General features: G+C 30.0%; 1 protein-coding gene across 5 annotated transcripts in view; it reads left to right on the top strand.

The window, feature by feature from the left end:
• Positions 1 to 5,016, top strand: part of LOC106466228 (E3 ubiquitin-protein ligase TRAIP-like) — an 81,716-nt gene that overhangs the window by 6,650 nt on the left and 70,050 nt on the right. For 2 of the 5 annotated variants that reach the window (XM_013926479.2, XM_022394206.1), the window contains exon 1: positions 1,885 to 1,966. The exons of 1 other annotated variant lie outside the window; for it this stretch is intronic. The gene's annotated coding sequence lies outside the window, so the exon portion shown is untranslated. Of the gene's footprint in view, positions 1 to 1,884; positions 1,967 to 5,016 lie in introns of those variants that run through there. 2 more of the 5 variants (XM_022394210.1, XM_022394207.1) reach the window with 1 other exon arrangement.

Below are 5,016 nucleotides of genomic sequence, written 5' to 3'. Positions count from 1 at the left end.
TGATTTCTTCTTCAGATTTGGTATGCAATACGAACTGCATTCAGATCAAGGCCGTAACTTTGAATCAGTTGTGTTCCAAGTATGCTGCAAAATGTTTGGCATATAAAAGATCAGACCAACGCCATTTTACCCACAGTCTGATGACATGGTAGAAAAGTACAATTGGACACTGGGGCAGGAATTGGCAAAGTTTTGTAATAGCCGCCAAGATGACTGGGATGTCTTACTTTCTCCACTGTTAATGACCTATAGAACAGCAGAGCAAGAAGCAACTGGATACACTCCAGCAAATCTGATGTTTGGTCGGGAACTTCGGTTGCCAGTGGATCTGATAACAGGACACCCACCTTATGAAGAGTTGCCTGAAAATGTGTCAAAGTTCGTGAAAGTGTTATCTGAAAGGATGGATAATATTCACCATCAAGTGCATTGAAACTTGAAAACGTCTGCTGATTCCATGAAGCTATGTTATAATAAGAGATCTACTGAAGTCAGCTTTGTACCAGGAGACAAGGTTTGGCGTTATCATGGTCCAGGTTATTTCAGTTGAAACGAAGGAAACAATGGAACAAATGATGCTGCTGAAGACGTGTCACCTGAAAAAGCCACTGCTGAAGAAGAAACTCTACCCAATTTTGAGAAGGGAAACAGTGAAGCCCTTCATGAAGTTACTACCACTGATGTGACTGTTACCGATAATAAGACGATTCCCGGTGGAGCAGATGAACCAGAAGCCAACGAGATGGAGACCAGTAGGGAAGAAGATACGTCCTGTAAAATTAGGAGACTTTGTTGTATTATAATTTTGTGTTTGTAAATTCTGTACATTTATTCAAGTTATTGTTAATTATCTATTGGGTTAATATAAGTGGCTATTGGTCGGGACGAACAATACTAAGAAAGTGGCAGTGTTACGACAGCGGAAGTCACGTGACGCTGGTAACACGTCATGAGTTTCTAGAATGATCATGATTATTCCTGGCAATTCTAGTGTTTTCCAGATGCCCTCTATTTTTGTATATAAACCCGGCAAATAAAGCGGAGATATAATTGCAGATATACAGATATAGACACAGATAACTGAGTCAAGTGAGCAGTAGTGACCATAAGTAAAGTGCGTGAATCGTTGTGAATTATAGCGCGTGTTGAAGTTAAAGTGACTGTATAAATTCTGTGTATTGCAAAGTTGTATTGAGAAAGAATAAACTAGGAAGGTGGGTATTGGGATGTAAACATTGAATTAACACCCTGGTCAGCTCAAATATTCATTTCTTTTGGATGTGGATTCGTCTGACAATAGCTAGTTCTTGATTGGAGAGACCAGGAAGAATCTCTGACTCTAAATATTAACCACAGTACTCCAGTTTAGGTATTCGAAGTACTGTGAGAGACACCTGAATAGGTATTTCTCCAATTAATTCTGACTTTAAGAAGAGTTCACTGTTCTGTGATTACTACGTTTCAACCAGAAAGTCCCCATATCTTAACCCATTCCAGATTGAAGGGATTTCATTGATATCCCTTGATTTGTTTCATTCTTGCTGTGGCAATACTTAACCAAACTGCAGGAAAATTAGAAAAACTTACTAAATAGTTTCTAGTTGAGGCTTTTAAAATCATATAATTTGATTTAGGTTTTCGATATTTTTTATGTTGTGATATTTGCACAATTTCGTTTTGGACATTTTGTTTGAAAAACATAATATTTAAAATTTTTCATTTCATCTTATAATTTAATTATTTTTATTTTAAATCAGATAGTTTTATTTTCAATCTTCAATCAAATTTATCTTGAATTATTTTTATTAAGATATTTTTTTACGATACATTATTTTGCTAAAATCAGTAATCGCATTTTCCGGCTATAAATTGTAAGTAACAGTACAGCAACCGACAAATATTTATTGGTATTGTCAGTTGTAACTGCTAAGACTTCATATTTCAAAACGGATTCAGGAAAGGCTAAGTAATTTTTCTTTCGTGCTAACACTATCTTTGTTTGAGATTAACTAATGTATAATAAGTACAGTTTCTGTGAAATATATTATGTGTTATTTTATTTATGTATACTGATTGAATATGATAAACTTAACAAAAATGTTCAATCAATAAAGATTTAAGTCAATAGAATATTTTGCTATTGCCTACCACTAACATTACCAGTATCAATGTACCGTACTAACTATGATAATTGCTTAAGTTTACCTGATGTCTTGTAGAACTTCAACTAGAAGAAAATTTACATAGCTTTCAAACAAGTGTAATTTAACAATAAAACATTTTGCTGGAACGAAAAGAAACTAAAAATTTTAAGCTCTATGATTTGTTTCTAAGTCTTCTAAACTTCCTACTAAATTCTATTATTATTAATATTATTCTGTGTAATTGTAAGTTTGATGGAGGAGCTAAGTCTTGTCATTTTCCTTTGAAACCATAAGTTACTTCTCTCACCAATTTATTCACTCTACAATGCCCTAAAACATTTATACTCTGCTCTATCCAATGATAATTGACTGTATCTGTATCTGTTTTCAAAAGTTACCTTTATTACTATTATTATTATTAGTAGTTGTTGTTCAGATCACATTTGGTAAGACATAAATGTGTGGGAACAAAAGATATACAAACCAGAGAAGGAAAATCCCATGAGAAATAAAATGTGAATAATTATATTCTCAAGGTATGATAAACAGTAAAGTTATAAATAAATGTACAGGTGTATTGTTCATAGGCAAAATTCCTTGGAGATGGCAAAAATGCAAGATTCAAAATATTTTCAATTCATCTTTGTGAACTGCACTAAAAGAAAGAAGCAGTATAACAAAATGTCAATTCTAAAATATTTCTTAAATAAAAATTCATGAAATACTTTTGAATTATTATTCTTACTTAAATTTTTAAATCTAATATGCAGCTATACACTCAACATCTGAAAGGTGCCCACTGGTGATATTAAGGTAAATATTTTTACTGCATAATTAAGAGTTGGGTTCATGTACTGAAGTATTGATGTTGATGTACGATAATAATAGATTACAGCTCCAGCCATTCACCATTTCTATCGTTTATGCAATTCCAAATCCTATTTTACTAAGTAGGCTAGTGAACTGTCATGTTCTTTCAGGATTTAAAGGTTATTTTAATGCAACCAATTCAGACTGTAGAGGTGCTGCAAGAATCAAACATAAGAAAATGAATAATCATAAATCAACTTCCATTGATTTTGACGACTCATTAGCAAAATCAGGTTTTCAATGTAATTAAAAACAATTTTTGGATATTTCAAAATGACAAATTTTTGAGATGTACATTTAAAGAGAAACCGAGTACTTTGGTTTTAGTGGGTTGTTATTTTAAACACAAAGCTACACAATAGACCATCTGTGCCCTGCCCACCACTGGGTATTCAAAACCCAAATTTTAGCATTGTAAGCCTGCAAACTTACCACTGAGCTACTAGAGAGCCCAAGCACTTCTTGGGGATTATCTACACAGCAAAAACCAAAAATATATATGCTGAAGTCATAAGTAAGAACATTTGTATTAAAAACCTGTTTCAAATAAATAAGTATAATAACAAACAAAATAAATGTAGGGGAAAAGGAAAAAATATAAATTGATTGATTTTGAAACTTTAACAATCTAGATTCTGTTATGGACAGGCATGTAAACTAGATGAAATTTATACCAATACAAATTCTGAACTAAAAAATACAAAACTTGGGTATTTGTCAAAATATATGTGAAATTTCAAATTTAAACATATACATATTAAAGATTTAATTATAGCTTTAATTAAATTTAGATTAAAATGGAAACAAGTACCTAAAAACAATCTTAATAAAAGAAAAAGAAAAATCATATATAATTATAGATTTTAAACACAAGATATATGATGACTTAGCACTGCCTTTATTAATTTTTAAGTGTTCAAAAGAACTTTTCCCTATCAAATCAGTTCAGCTTATTGTTAGTTTTAAATATAATAAACCAATAGGACCTCTTATCTTCAACTACAAAAAATTCATTAAAAAATTTAATCAAATAGAAATTGATAAATTACCTTGTAATTGTTATAACAATGAATTTAAGGACCCTTGTCATGATCATGTAGTTGCAGGTAATTTAGAGATTATCAAAGATAAAGAATTACAACGAATATTGAAGAAAGGAACAAAATTTAGAATAACAAAAACTAAAAAATGTGAAATACTAAAAGATTTGGAAAAATATATTCATAATTACATTATCAAAATAAGCATGAAACGTATTATCCTCCATGTTTCTTTTTTGAATGGAAATTATATTTCATCAATTCCATAAAAAGTCCAAGAAACTTAAACCTAGCTGAATACAAAATAGGTATTTCTTTTAATACTTTCAAAAATAAAACCAAAAATGTGCAAGAACAATTTATTATTATCTCTTTTGATAAAGCAAGTTGCAACTTTGGCTTTATATGTAAATAATTTTATGCAAAAATCTTAATCGAAGAGATTAACAATACAAATACATTTAGCAAAAGTACTTTAAAGAGAAATAATATCATTACTAGTATAGGGAAAGTTATAAAAAGTGGAATATACATATAGATTCTTCTTCTCACTTGCCATTTTTATATGCAATTTCAAAATTTAATAAAATTCCTATCAAGTTCAGATTTAAAGCTAATTTAAATACAGTTACTAAATCTGTATCTATAGTTCTTAATAATATTCTAGATTTTGTGTTTGAAAGAATTAAAACATTATATTTAAATAATTCAAATAACTGTTTTTGAATTATTAGATACAACATTCCAGTTTTGGAATGTATAAATAATTTAAATACTTCAGTTACGGCCAGTTCTGTTTCTACTTGTGATTTACAACAATGTATACTAAAATTTATCCGAAAGATTTAATCAAAATATTTAATGACATGTTTGATAATTTTATAGATACAGAAATACATGTTCCAAAATTTAAATTTACTAAAGTCCAGTGTAAAAACATTCTTCATTTCTGTGTTTATAAT

Source organism: Limulus polyphemus, unplaced genomic scaffold, assembly GCF_000517525.1.
Source record: "Limulus polyphemus unplaced genomic scaffold, Limulus_polyphemus-2.1.2 Scaffold2195, whole genome shotgun sequence".
Lineage (NCBI taxonomy): Eukaryota > Metazoa > Arthropoda > Merostomata > Xiphosura > Limulidae > Limulus > Limulus polyphemus.
The sequence above is the reverse complement of the archived record's forward strand: the minus strand, read 5'-3'. Positions and strand labels throughout refer to the sequence as shown.